This window comes from Loxodonta africana, chromosome X, assembly GCF_030014295.1.
Source record: "Loxodonta africana isolate mLoxAfr1 chromosome X, mLoxAfr1.hap2, whole genome shotgun sequence".
Lineage (NCBI taxonomy): Eukaryota > Metazoa > Chordata > Mammalia > Proboscidea > Elephantidae > Loxodonta > Loxodonta africana.
Window position 1 is genome coordinate 177,310,442 of NC_087369.1, and position 15,430 is coordinate 177,325,871.

At 39.3% G+C, this 15,430-nt stretch overlaps 1 protein-coding gene across 5 annotated transcripts in view; it reads right to left on the bottom strand.

Moving 5' to 3' along the window:
• GAB3 (GRB2 associated binding protein 3) overlaps positions 1-15,430 on the bottom strand; it is a 118,744-nt gene that overhangs the window by 4,258 nt on the left and 99,056 nt on the right. The gene's annotated exons all lie outside the window — the stretch shown is intronic.

Below are 15,430 nucleotides of genomic sequence, written 5' to 3' on the forward strand. Positions count from 1 at the left end.
TACACCCATATGTACTCACCACGCTTATGAAGAAATGGAACACAACCAATAGCACTGAAGCGCCGTTTCCCCTCTTCTATCTCCTTCTCTGCGCCTCCCCAAGAGGTTAAACACTATCTTGAATTTTGCGTTTACCACTCCTTTTCTTTTTAAATTTTAGCTTTGTAACAATATAAGGATCTTTAAATAGTGTATTGTTTAGTTTTGTCTGTTTTTGAACTTTATATCAGTAAAATAATATTGTATGTATTTTTAGGGACTTAAATTTTTGCTCATTATCATGTACCTAATATTTTCCTACGCTGATGTATTAGCTTTATTTCATTGATTTCCATTGCTATAGATTATTTCACTGAATGATTTATTTAACCATTCTACCTTCAATGGAATTTGGGTTGTTTCCAGATTGGGAGCTGTTACAGATAATGCTGCCATGAACATTCCTGCACCTGTGTGAAAATTTCTAGGGTGTTCACTTGGGAATGGCACTGCTGGGTTATAGGATGTGCGCATATTCAATTTTATTAATAATACCAAATGATTTTCCAAAGTGGTTGGACCAACCAACACGTGTACCAGGAGTTCCTATTGCTCCACATCCTGGTCCACACTTGGTATTGTCAGACTTTGTAATGTTTTTCTGACCTGACAGAGATAAACCAAAAACCAAACCCACTGCCGAGTCGATTCTGACTCATAGCAACCCTATAGAACAGAGTAGAATTGCCCCATAGAGTTTCCAAGGAGCGCCTGGTGGATTCGAGCTGCCCTCCTTTTGCTGAGCAGCCATAGCATTGAACCACTACGCTACCAGGGTTTCCTGATAGAGGTGAAGGGTATCAATTGTGGTTTTATTTTCCATTCTCCTGATTATTGAAGTTTTACACAAATGATGCATGCCTTCTATGCCTGTCTGCCAACCACACTGTCTCCTGTGAGGTACTTTCATAAGGGCCACTATGCCAATTTTTTTTACATGTAGCTATAAAAAATAAAAGTAGCATACTGCACTTTCAAAAATATCTCATGGGGTGGGGGGGTGCGGTTGGCAAACAAATGTAGAAGGCGCGCATTACTTGCATTAAAATACAGTAATTAGCCTGGGCACCTCTTCATATGTTTAAAAGTCATTTGTTGTCTTCTGTGAAATGCTTGTTCAATTTTCGGTCATTTTTTAATTGGATTATTTGTATTTTTCTTATTTATCCTTCATAGTTCATATATCCTGGAGAGTAATTATTTGCTGGTTATGTGCATTGCAAATAGCCCATGTTGATCTGTGGCCTGTCTTTTCATTCTCTTTACTTAAGGACTCCTGGCAGCACAAATGGTTAAGTGCTTAGCTGCTAACTGAAAGGTTGGTGGTTTGAATCCACCCAGCGTCTCTGCAAGAGAAAGACCTGGCAATCTGCTTCTGTAAAGATTACAGCCTGGGAAAACCCTATCGGGCAGCTCTACTCTGTCACATGGGGTTACTGTGAGTTGAAAATGACTTGGCAGCACTTAACAACAACATGGTATTTTTTAATGAAGAGTTCTTACTTTTAATGTAATACAGTATCTCAATCTTTTCCAGTATGATTTGCACTTGTGTTTTATTATGTAATTGTTCCTATTCTGAAGTCACAATTTATTTCTCTATATTATCTCCTAAAAACTTGTAAAGTTATGTCTTTCACATTTAGTTAATAATCTAGTTTGTTGCTGTTGTTAAAAAAACCATCAAATCAATTCTGACCCCGTATGTGCTGAGCAGAACTGTTCCAAAGGGTTTTCAAGGTGTCTCCCGTGGCACCTCTGGGTGGGTTTGAACTGCCAACTTTTCAGCTAGTAGCTGAATGTTTAACCATCTGCAATACCCAGGGACGTCAATCTAGCTTGAATTAGTTTTAAAATATGGGGCTGAAATAGGATACAATCCTTTGTTTTTTTAAAAAAAAACCCCACACGGATAACCAACCTTTCCCCTAGGAATACAACCCCCATTCCTATATCAAGTATCCATATGTGTTTGGGTCTCTTTCTGGCTGGGCTCTCCCTTCTATTCTATTGGCATATTGGTCTACACCTGTACCAGCATTACTCTGTATTCATTACTGTACTTGCCAGTAAGCCTTGATATCTGGTAGGACAAAGACCATCCTCCAAAGTGCCTTGGGTCATCTCAACCCCCCTTTGCTATTCCATATACATTTCAGAATCAGTTTCAAAGTTCCATAAAAACCTCTGTCACGGATTTGGTAAGAATTGACATCTTTAATATTTGAGCCTTCCAAACCAAGAACATTGCCTATCTTTCCATTTATTTAGATCTTCTTAAACATCACTCAATAAAGTTTTAACACTTTTCTCCAAAACGTTCTTACCAATCTCTAGTTTGATTTATCCCTAGATACTAGAGTTTTATTGCCATTGTAAATGATGTTTTATTTAAATCACACTTTCTTTTACCATTGTATAAAAGTTCTGTGGACTTTTGCGTGTTGATTTTACATCCATTCATCTTGCTAAAATCTCCTAATAATTCTAGTGATTTGTAGGTAGACATCTTTGGGTTTTCTGTGTACACAATCCTTTGTCTATGCCTAATCAGAGTTTGCTTTCTTCCTCCCTTTCTAATTCTCATATTTTTGTTTCCTTGTCTTCTATCACTGGCCAGTACTTCCTGTACAATGTTGAACAGAAATAGTGAAAACCAATATACCTTATTTTAAAGAAACTATTTTTTAATGTGTCACCACTGAATATGAAACCTACTATAGGTTTTATGGAGCCCTGGTGGCACAGTGGTTAAGAGCTTGGCTACTAACGAAAAGGTCAGCAATTCAAATCTACTAGAAGCTCCCTGAAAACCCTATGGGTCAGTTCTCCTCTGTCCAGTACAGTTGCCGTGAATTGGAATTGATTCAATGGCAATGGATTTGCTTTTGGGATTTTTTTTTATTGTGCTTTAATGGAAAGTTTACAAATCAAGCCAGTCCCTCACACAAAAACCCATATATACCTGGCTACACACTCCCAACTACGCTCCCCCTAATGAGACAGCGCAGTCTCTCCCTCCACTCTCTCTTTTCGTGTCCATTTCGCCAGCTTCTAAGCCCCTCCACCCTCTCATCTCCCCTCTAGGCAGGAGATGCCAACATAGTCTCAAGTGTCCCCCTGATCCAAGAAGCTCACTCCTCACCAGCATCCCCCTCCAACCCATTGTCCAGTCCAATCCACGTCTGAAGAGTTGGCTTCGGGAATGGTTCCTGTCCTGGGACAACACGTCTGGGGGCCATGACCACCGGGGTCCTTCCAGTCTCAGTCAGACCATTAAGTCTGGTCTGATGAGAATTTGGGGTCTGCATCCCACTGCTCTCCTGCTCCCTCAGGGGTTCTCTGTTGTGTTCCCCTGTCAGGGCTGTCATCGGTCGTAGCCGGGCACTATCTAGTTCTTCTGGTCTCAGGATGATATAGTCTCTGGTTCATGTGGCCCTTTCTGTCTCTTGGGCTCGTAATCGCCTTGTGTCCTTGGTGTTCTTCATTCTCCTTTGATCCAGGTGGGTTGAGACCAATTGATGCATCTTAGATGGCTGCTTACTAGCGTTTAAGACCCCAGATACAACTCATCAAAGTGGGATGCAGAATGTTTTCTTAATCGTTTTTATTATGCCAATTGACTTAGATGTCCCCTGAAACCATCGTCTCCAGACCCCTGCCCCTACTACGGTGGCCTTTGAAGCATTCAGTTTATTCTGGAAACTTCTTTGCTTTTGGTTTAGTCCAACGGTGCTGACCTCCCCTGTATTGTGTTGTCTTTCCCCTCACCTAAAGTAGTTCTTATCTATCTAATTAGTGAATGCCCCTCTTCTACCGTCCCTCCCTCCCCTCCTCTCGTAGCCACAAAAGAATGTTGCCTTCTCAGTTTAAACTATTTCTAAAGTTCTTATAATAGTGGTCTTATACAATATTTGTCCTTTTGCAACTGACTAATTTCACTCAGCATAATGCCTTCTAGGATCCTCCATGTTATGAAACGTTTCACGGATTCCTCACTGTTCTTTATCTATGCGTAATATTCCATTGTGTGAATATACCATAATTTATCCATTCATCTGTTGATGGGCACCTTGGTTGCTTCCATCTTTTTGCTATTGTAAACAGTGCTGCACAACAAACATGGGTGTGCATACATCTGTTCGTGTAAAGGCTCTTATTTCTCTAGGATATATTCCAAGGAGTGGGATTGCTGGATCATACAGTAGTTCTATTTCTAGCTTTTTAAGGAAGCGCCAAATCGATTTCCAAAGTGGTGTACCATTTGACATTCCCACCAGCAGTGTAGAAGTGTTCCAATCTCTCCACAGCCTCTCCAACATTTATTATTTTGTGTTTTTTGGATTAATGCCAGCCTTGTTGGAGTGAGATGAAATCTCATTGTAGTTTTGATCTGCATTTCTCTAATGGCTGATGATCGTGAACATTTCCTCATATATCTGTTAGCTACCTGAATGTCTTCTTTAGTGAAGTGTCTATTCATATCTTTTGCCAATTTTTTAATTCGGTTATTTGTCTTTTTGTAGTTGAGTTTTTACAATATGATGTAGATTTTAGAGATCAGGCGCTGATCAGAAATGTCATAGCTAAAAACTTTTTCCCAGTCTGTAGATGGTCTTTTTACTCTTTCGGTGAAGTCTTTGGATGAGCATAGGTGTTTGATTTTTAGGAGATCCCAGTTATCTAGTTTCTCTTCTGCCTTGTTAATAACGTTGTGTATACTGTTTATGCCATGTATTAGGACTCCGAACGTTGTTCCTATTTTTTCTTCCATGATCTTTTATCATTTTAGATTTTATATTTAGGTCTTTGATCCATTTTGACTTAGTTGTTATGCATGGAGTGAAATATGGGTCTTGTTTCATTTTTTTTTGCAGATGGATATCCAGTTATGCCAGCACCATTTGTTAAAAAGACTGTCTTTTACCCATTGAACGGTTTTGGGGCCTTTGTCAAATATCAACTGCTCATATGTGGATGGATTTATGTCTGGATGCTCAATTCTGTTCCATTGATCCATATATTTGTTGTTGTACCAGTACCAGGGTGTTTCGACTACCGTGGCGGTACAATAGGTTCTAAAATCAGGTAAAATAAGGCCTCCCACTTTGTTCTTCTTTTTTCAGTAACGCCTTATTTATCTGGGGCCTCTTTCCCTTCCATATGAAGTTGGTGATATGTTTCTCCATCTCATTAAAGAATGTTGTTGGAATTTGGATCGGAATTGTATTAAATGTATAGATCACTTTTGGTAGAATAGACATTTTTATAATGTTAAGTCTTCCTATCCACGAGCAAGGTATGCTTTTCCACTTACGTAAGTCTCTTTTGATTTCTTGCAGAAGTGGACTGTAGTTTTTTTTGTATACATCTTTTACATCTCTGGTAAGGTTTATTCCTAAGAATTTTATCTTCTTGGGGGCTACTGTAAATGGCATGGATTTGGTGATTTCCTCTTCGATGTTCTTTTTGTCAGTGTAGAGGAATCCAACTGATTTTTGTATGTTTATCTTGTATCCCCATACTCTGCTGAACTCTTCTATTAGTTTCAGTAGTTTTCTGGAGGATTCCGTAGGGTTTTCTGTGTATAAGATCATGTCATCTGCAAATACAGATACTTTGACTTCTTTCTTGCCAGGCTGGATGCCCTTTCTTTCTTTATCTAGCCTAATTGCTCTGGCTAGGACCTCCAGCACAGTGTTGAATAAGAGTGGTGGTAAAGGGTATCCTTGTCTGGTTCCTGATCTCAAGGGGAATGCTTTCAGACTCTCTCCATTTAGGATAATGTTGAACACCGGCTTTGTATAAACGCCCTTTATTATGTTGAGGAATTTTCCTTCTATTCCTATTTTGCTGAGAGTTTTATCATGAATGAGTGTTGAACTCTGTCAAATGCCTTTTCTGCATCAATTGATAAAATCATGTGATTCTTGTCTTTTGTTTTATTTATGTGGTGGGTTACATTGTTTTTCTAATGTTGAACCATCCCTGCATACCTGGTATGAATCCCACTTGGTCATGGGGAATTATTTTTTTGATATGTTGTTGAATTCTATTGGCTAGGATTTTGTTGAGGATTTTTGCATGTACGTTCATGAGGGATATAATTATTCTTTTCTTGTGGTGTCTTTACCTGGTTTTGGTATCAGGGATATGGTGGCTTCATAGAATGAATTTGGTAGTATTCCGTCCTTTTCTATGCTCTGAAATACGTTTGGCAGTAGTGGCGTTAACTCTTCTCTGAAAGTTTGGTAGAACTCTGCAGTGAAGCCATCCAGACCAGGGTTTTTTTTTGTTGGGAGTTTTTTGATTACCTTTTCAATCTCTTCTTTTGTTATGGGTTTATTTAGTTGTTCTACCTCTGTTTGTGTTAGTTTAGGCAGGTAGTGTGTTTCTAGGAATTCATCCATTCTAGGTTTTCAAATTTGAGTACAGTTTTTCATAGTAATCTGATATGATTCTTTTAATTTTGGTTGGGTCTGTTTTATATCACCCATCTCATTTCTTATTCGGGTTATTTGCTTCCTCTCCTGTTTTTCCTTTTTCAGTTTGGCCAGTGGTTTATCAATTTTGTTGAGTTTTTGAAAAAAACAGCTTTTGGTCTTGTTAATTCTTTCAATTGTTTTTCTGTTTTCTATTTCATTTAGTTCAGCTCTAATTTTTATTGTTTTCTTCTGGCGCCTGAGGGTTTCTTTTGTTGCTCTCCCCTTCTATTTGTTCAAGGTGTAGGGATAATTCTTTGATTTTGGCCCTTTCCTCTTTTTGGATGTGTGCATTTATTGATATAAATTGGCCTCTGAGCACCACTTTTCCTGTGTCCGAAAGGTTCTGATAGGAAGTGTTTTCATTCTCATTGGATTCTATGAATTTCTTTATTCCATCCTTAATGTCTTCTATAATCCAGGCTTTTTTGAGCAGGGTATTGTTCAATTTCCAAGTGTTTGATTTCTTTTCCCTGCTTTTCCTGTTATTGATTTCCACTTTTATGGCCTTATGGTCAGAGAAGATGCTTTGTAATATTTCAATGTTTTGGATTCTGCTAAGGCTTGCTTTATGACCTAATATGTGGTCTATTCTAGACAATGTTCCATGTGCACTAGAAAAGAAAGTATACTTGGTTGCTGTTGGGTGGAGTGTTCTGTATATGTCTACAAGGTGAAGTTGGTTAATTGTGGCATTTAGATCTTCCGTGTCTTTACCGAGCTTCTTTCTGGATGTCCTGTCCTTCACCAAAAGTGGTGTGTTGAAGTCTCCTACTATTATTGTGGAGCTGTCTATCTCACTTTTCAATGCTGGTAGAGTTTGTTTCATGTATCTTGCAGCCCTGTCATTGGGTGCATAAATATTTAATATGGTTATATCGACTTGGTGTATTGTCCCTTTAATCATTATATAGTGTCCTTCCTTACCCTTTCCTATTGTTTTTAACTTTAAAGTCTATTTTGTCAGAAATTAGTATTGCCACTCCTGCGCTTTTTTGATTGTTGTTTGCTTGATATATTTTTTTCCATCCTTTGAGTTTTTGTTTGTTTGTGTCTCTTATTCTAAGGTGTGAGTCTTGTAGGCAGCATATAGACGGATCTTGTTTTTTAACCCATTGTGCTACTCTGTCTCTTTATTGGTGCATTTAGTCCATTTACATTCAGCATAATTATGGATAGTTATGAATTTAGTGCTGTCATTTTGATGTCTTTTTTTGTGTGTGTTGTTGACAGTTTCTTTTTCCCACTTAATTTTATCTGCTGAGTATATATTGTTGTCCTTTCCTCATATTTGTTGTTGTTGATTTTGTTTCTGCTGAGTCTCTATTTTTCCCTTGTATTGTATTTTGATAAGTAGGATAGTTTGTCTCCTTTGTGGTTACCTTATTATTATTATTATTATTATTATTATTATTATTATTATTATTTACCCCTATTTTTCTAAATTTAAAACTAACTTTTATTTCTTTGTATCGTTGTAACTTCCTCTCCATATGGAAGGTCTATGATTACATTTCTTAGGCCCTCTTTATCGTTTTGATGTTGTCTTCTTTTATATAATAACTTCGCTGTTACCCTGTTTTGGGCTTATTTTTATAATTTTTTTTTAATTTCCCTGTCTGGGTTGACTTCTGATTGCTCTGCGCAGTGTTCTAGTCTTGGGTTGATACCTGATATTATGGATTTTCTAACCAAAGAACTCCCTTTCGTATTTCTAGTAGTTTTGGTTTGGTTTTTACGAATTCCCTAAACTTGTGTTTATCTGGAAATGTCTTAATTTCACCTTCATATTTAAGAGACAATTTTGCTGGCTATATGATTCTTGGCAGGCAATTTTTTCCTTCAATTTTTTAAATATGTCATCCCATTGCCTTCTTGCCTGCATGGTTTCTGCTGAGCAGTCTGAGCTTATTCTTATTGGCTCTCCTTTGCAGGTGGCTTTTCCTTTATCTCTCGCTGCTCTTATAATTCTCTCTGGTTTTGGCAAGTTTGATTATAATATGTCTTGGTGAGTTTCTTTTCAGATCTACCTTATATGGAGTTCGATGAGCATCTTGGATAGATATCTTCTCATCTTTCACAATATCAGGGAAGTTTTCTGCCAACAAATTTTCAACAATTTTCTCTGTATTTTCTGTTATCCTTCCCTGTTCTGGTACTCCAATCACTGGTAGGTTATTTCTCTTGATAGAGTCCCACATGATTCTTAAGGTTTCTTCCTTTTTTTTTAATTCTTTTATCTGATTTTTCTTCAAATATATTAGTGCCAAGTGATTTATCTTCGAGTTCAGAAATTCTAGCTTCTACTTGCTCAGTTCTGCTCCTCTGACTTTGTAGAGTTGTCTAATTCTGTAATTTTGTTAATCTTCTGAATTTCTGATTGTTGTCTGTCTATGGATTTTTTCAGCTTATTAAACTTTTCATTATGTTCCTGAATAATCTTTCTAATTTCTTCAGTTGCTTTATCTGTGTGTTCCTTGGCTTGTTCTGCGTAGTGCCTCATTTCCTTCCTGATGTCTTGAAGGGTTCTGTATATTAAACTTTTGTATTCTGCATCTGGTAATTTCAGAAATGCATTTTCATCTAGAAAATCCCTGGATTCTTTGTTTTGAGAGCCTGTTGAGGTGATCATGGTCTGTTTCTTTATGTGACTTGATATTGACTGTTGTCTCCGAGCCATCTAAAAGTTATTGTATTAGTTTATGCTTGCTTACTGTGTTGTAGCTGCTTGCTTTGTTTTGTTTTGGTATACCCCTATGGGTTGCTTTAGTGAGCTACCTTGATTATTTTCACCTTTGGAGCTCTGGTGTCCTGTCCCCAGCTGGCTAGAGCTGTTATCAGGATATCAGTCTAGGCGTCCATTCAGTTTTCTTTTATGAATTCAGCTCCGGTTTCCAGGTAGCTGATCATCAAGTTTGTGGTACAGGCTCTGTGCTACAGTCTTAGAGGGGCAGGGGTGATTGGCGTATATACCGGTATCTGATTGCAGCAGGGAGTCACGCTCTGAACAAGGCAGGGGGCTAAGAACCGACCTGCGAGTGTCTCTGAGGAAAACGCGTCCCTGTTCCCTAGAGCATGCTGTTGGGTGAGTTCTGCAGACGGACTATGGGCACCCAAAGTTTTTGGTTGTAAGGACTGGGAGGTACCAGTTATCTCTGGACCCCTGTCGCGGGTGGCTGGGTGACCTGAGTGGAGCTACCAGTCCTTAGGTCCCTGGTGTGGGTAGGCGAGGATCTTGTTTAATAGGCAAAGCAATGTCAAACGTCAAACACCCACCTCTCCACTGCACAGCTGAAATGGTTGAAGTTTGCCAACAAGGGCCTATTATCCCCAAATAGGCCCACACAAGTCCATGCAGAAGGGAAAGGTGCTCAAGGTCCATGGACGGTTTATGCCTGGCATGGGGCTGCTTCTGTCTTGAGTTCCCCCAGTTAATGGAGGTAGCAAATTATCTTTTCCCCCTAGTTGGAAATTTTTTCCTTCCCCAAGGCCGGGAGGATGGCTCCATGTTCTCACCAGGGTCTATCTTAGGCCTAGGGATTCAGCCGCTGAAGCTAGCTTGGGGGTGGGGGGGGGGGCGCGGTAAAATATCTGCAAGTCCTTAGCTTTTGCCGAGAGCGCCATTCTCCCCAGGTCCCGGAGGTGTGAGCGGGCTGTGTGGCTGCTGCTTCTCCCTGAGGAAACTGCAGCTGAATGCTAGGACCAGCCCGCCGCCTCTGCAGCCGCTCAGGGAATGGTGCCTGAGGGCTCCCCACGATTCAGGGCCGGCAACTCCTCTCCACTTCTGAACAGTCTCTTCCTCCCCCATGCCCCTCAGTTCATTGTCTAAGCTTGCCTTTGATGCTCAGGGATCCCAGCTTGTCACAAATATACACATTTCACTTGTTTTTTCAGGTCTTTGTTGTAAAGAGGGCTGGATGGAAGCGTCTGTCTATTCTGTCATCTTGGCTCCACCTTGGGTTTTTTTTTTTAATAGGTTTTATAGAGATTTCTTTTTACAAGGTTAAGGAAAATTCCTTCAATTCCTAATTTGCTAACAGGATTTTTCATGAATAAATGTTGAGTTCTATCGAATGCCTTTTATGTATCTGAGACAATCATATCAGTTTCCTTAAATCTGATAATGTGGATGGTTGTATTAACAGATTTTCTTGATTTATGGTTACAATATTTTATCTTATTTATCTTAGAATATTAATAGATATTTATATTTTTTAAAGTTTTCTCCTGTTTATTTTGGTCTCTATCTTTTATGTTAGCACTGTCCTGAAATGTCTGATAATCATAGGCTATCTGCTTGTATTTAATTGTACTAAAACTTTGAGTACATGGGTGGTGCTTGTCAACTGTGGGCTTTACTACAGGGTGATCTCACTAGGCAGTTTTGTTGGGAAACTCCCAATGTCAGTACCTAGGTCCTGCTTCTTGGGCTTGTCAAAGTGCCCAGGGAAGTATCTTCCAATCTCCAGATTCAAGTGTAAAGGTATGGTTGTCAACATTCTGGAGAAAAGGGTGGAATAGTGGAGAAGAAGGTTGCGGGGTGGGGGGGTGGTCCTCATATCCATTATGCATATTCACTTAATCCCCTTGTTTATAACATATTATTCTTGAACAACTGTGTCTGGTGTGCCCCAGTCCAGAGACCTCTTGTTTTATACTCTTTCCGTGTTTTCTGTGGAGGTACAGTATGGGAAGTCACAACACATCAGCTCCATGGAGTAGGGGAGGGAATCTTGGAATTTACTTGGTTCTGAAACAGACTTTTGACCACTACACCTTATTTTATTTCCCCTTCATGCCTACTTCCAGAACTACCTACAATGAATACTTCCTGAACTCTTTGGGTATTCCACAGTAGAAGTCAAGTTCTTGCCTTTCCCCCAGATTATTTAGTATTTAGCCTTCTTTGGTCTGGTAAGTAACTTACTACTCATCCATCTGCTTTCTAGTATCCAATATGTTACTGCTATTTTTCTTCTCTAATTCTGCACATCCTTGTGGGGTTTAGCCTTTTAAAAATATCTTTACTGATATTTTACAAAGTGTTTTGGGATGAAGGGAAAAATAGATGCTTGTGCTCAATCTGCCTTCTTTACCAAGATGACTATTAATAGATTTTTCTAATTTTAAACCAAGCTTGCATGCCTAGGATAAATAAATAAATCCAATTTGTTCATGATATATTATATATAATCCATTTTATATATTCTGGTTTCATTTTGCTAAAATCTTCCTCAGGAAGATTGGCGGTTCAAACCCACCCACGGGAGAGAAGTCGGGTTATCTGCTTCCATAAAGATTACAGCCAAGAAAACGCTATGGGGCAGCTCTATTCTGTAACTCATGGGACTGCCATGATGCAGAATCTACTCAATGGCAACGGAATTGGTTTGGATTTTTGGCGGACTACACATCTTAAACAAAAATTAACTCAAAATGGATCACAGACCTAAATATGAAGCTTAAAACCATAATAATTTTAGAAGAATGCATACGAGAAAATCCTCATGACCTGGGGTTAGGCAAAGAATTCTTAGACATGATGACAGTACATTAAAAAAAATCAACAAATTGGATTTCATCAAAATTAAAAATATTTGCTCTGCAAAAGACACATACTACAGAATCAGAGAAAGTTTCTGAGAATCACATATCCACCAAAGGACTTGTGTGCAGAATATATATTAAAAAAAAACTCTCAAAACGCAAAAATAAGAAAACAACCCGATTAAAAATTGGGCAAAAGGCTTGAACAGATATATACTCCACCAAAGGGGATATATGGGTGGCATAGTAAACACTTGAGAATATATCCAATATCATTTACTATCACGGAAATACAAATTAAAACCACAATGATACACCACTACACATCCATTAGAATGTCTACATTAAAAAAAAAAACAATTTGACAATACCAAGTATGCTGATTAGGGTGTGGAGCAATTGGAAATCTCATGAATTACTGGTGGGAATGCAAAAGGATACACCTGCTATAGAAAATGGTTTGGCAGTTTCTTATAAAATTAAACAAAGTTACCAAATGACCCAGCAATCCCACTACTGGGTATTTACCCTAGAGCAGGGTTTCTCAACAGCAGCACTATTGACATTTGTTGGGCTGGGAGGGGCTGTCCTGTGCATTGTAGGATGTTTAACAGCATCCCTGGCCTCTATTCACCAGATGCCAGGAGCACCACCCCCGTGCCTCAGGTCATGGCAACAAAAAATATCTCTAGATATCCTTTGGGGGGAGGGGATGCAAAATCACCCCTGGCTGAGAACCATTGCCCTGGATAAATGAAAACTTCTGTCCATGAAAAATCCTTAAAAGAATGTTTATAACAGGTCTATTCAGAACTGACAAAAATTTGAAATAGTCCTTCGGTGGGTGAGTGGATAAAAAAACTGTGGCATATCCATACACTTGAATGCTACTCAGCAATAAAACAAAATAAACCACTGATTGTGTTGTTGTGTTGTTAGGTGCCATTGAGTCAGTTCCGACTCATAGCAACCCTATGCACAACAGAATGATACACTGCCTGGTCCTGTGCCATCCTTACAATCGTTGTTATGCTTGAGCTCATTGTTGCAGCCACTGTGTCAGTCCACCTTGTTGAGGGTCTTCCTCTTTTCCACTGACCCTGTACTCTGCCAAGCATGATGTCCTTCTCCAGGGACTGATCCCTCCTGACAACACAGCCAAAGTATGTAAGACACAGTCTCGCCGTCCTTGCTTCTAAGGAGCATTCGGGTTGTACTTCTTCCAAGACAGATTTGTTCTTTTGGCAGTCCATGGTATATTCAATATTCTTCGCCAACACCACAATTCAAAGGCGTCAACTCTTCTTCGGTCTTCCTTATTCATTGTCCAGCTTTCACATGCATATGATCCGGTTGAAAATACCATGGCTTGGGTCAGGTGCACCTTAGTCTTCAGGTGACATCTTTGCTCTTCAACACTTTGAAGAGGTCCTTTGCAGCAGATTTACCCAGTGCAATACATCTTTTGATTTCTTGACTGCTGCTTCCATGGCTGTTGATGGTGGATCCAAGTAAAATGAAATCCTTGACAACTTCAATCTTTTCTCCATTTATCATGATGTTGCTCATTGGTCCAGTTGTGAGCATTTTTGTTTTATGTTGAGCTGCAATCCACACTGAAGGCTGTGGTCTTTGATTTTCATTAGTAAATGCTTCAAGTCCTCTTCACTTTCAGCAAGCAAGGTTGTGTCATCTGCATAACACAGGTTGTTAATGAGTCTTCCTCTAATCCTGATGCCCTGTTCTTCTTCATACAGTCCAGCTTCTCATATTATCTGCTCAGCATACAGATTAAATAGGTATGGTGAAAGAATACAACCCTGATTCACACCTTTGCTGACTTTAAACCAATCAGTATCCCCTTGTTCTGTCCCAACAACTGCCTCTTGATCTATGTAAAGGTTCCTCATGAGCAGAATGCAGTGTTCTGGAATTCCCATTCATCGCAGTGTTATCCATAGTTTGTTATGATCCACACAGTTGAATGCCTTTGCATAGTCAATAAAACACAGGTAAACATCCTTCTGGTATTCTCTGCTTTCAGCCAGGAGCCATCTGACATCAGCAATGATATCCCCGCTTGACGTCCTCTTCTGAAACCAGCCTGAATTTCTGGCAGTCCCCTGTCGATATACTGCTGCAGCCGTTTTTGAATGATCTTCAGCAAAATTTTGCTTGCATGTGATATTAATGATATTGTTCTATAATTTCCACATTCGGTTGGATCACCTTTCTTGGGAATAGGCATAAATATGGATGTCTTCCAGTCAGTTGGCCAGGAAGCTGTCTTCCATATTTCTTGGCATAGACGAGTGAGCACCTCCAGCGTTGCATATGTTTGTTGAAACATCTCAGTTGATATTCCATCAATTCCTGGAGACTTGTCTTTCGCCAATGCCTTCATAGCAGCTTGGACTTCTTCCTTCAGTACCATCGGTTCCTGATCATATGCCACTTCTTGAAATGGTTGAATATCAACTAATTCTTTTTGTTATAATGACTCTGTGTATTCTTTCCATCTTCTTTTGATGCTTCCTATGTCGTTTAATATTTTCCCCATGGAATCCTTCACTATTGCAACTCGAGGCTTGAATTTTTTCTTTAGTTCTTTCAGCTTGAGAAATGCCGAGTGTGTTCTTCCCTTTTGGTTTTCCATCTCCAGCTCTTTGCACATGTCATTATAATACTTTACTTTGTGTTCTTGAAAGGCCCTTTGAAATCTTCTGTTCGGTTCTTTTACTTCATCAATTCTTACTTTTGCTTTAGCTGCTTGACGCTCAAGAGCAAGTTTCAGAGCCTCCTCTGACACCCATCTTGGTCTTTTCTTTCTTTCCTGTCTTTTCAGTGACCTCTTGCTTTCTTCACGTATGATGTCCTTGATGTCATTCCACAACTCATCTGGTCTTCAGTCACTAGTGTTCAATGTGTCAAATCTATTCTTGAGGTGGTCTCTAAATTCAGGTGGGATATACTCAAGGTCATATTTTGGCTCTCATGGACTTGCTCTGATTTTCTTCAGTTTCAGCTTGAACTTGCATATGAGCAATTGATGGTCTGTTCCACAGTCAACCCCTGGCCTTGTTCTGACTGATGATATTGAGCTTTTCCATTGTCTCTTTCCACAGATGTAGTCAATTTGATTTCTGTGTGTTCCACCTGGCAAGGTCCATGTATATAGTCGCCGTTTATGTTGGTGAAAGAAGGTATTTGCAACGAAGAAGTCGTTGGTCTTGCAAAATTCTATCATTTGATCTCCGGCATTGTTTCTATCACCAGGGCCATATTTTCCAACTACTGATCCTTCTTCTTTGTTTCCAACGTTCGCATTCCAATCACCAGTAATTATCAATGTATCTTGATTG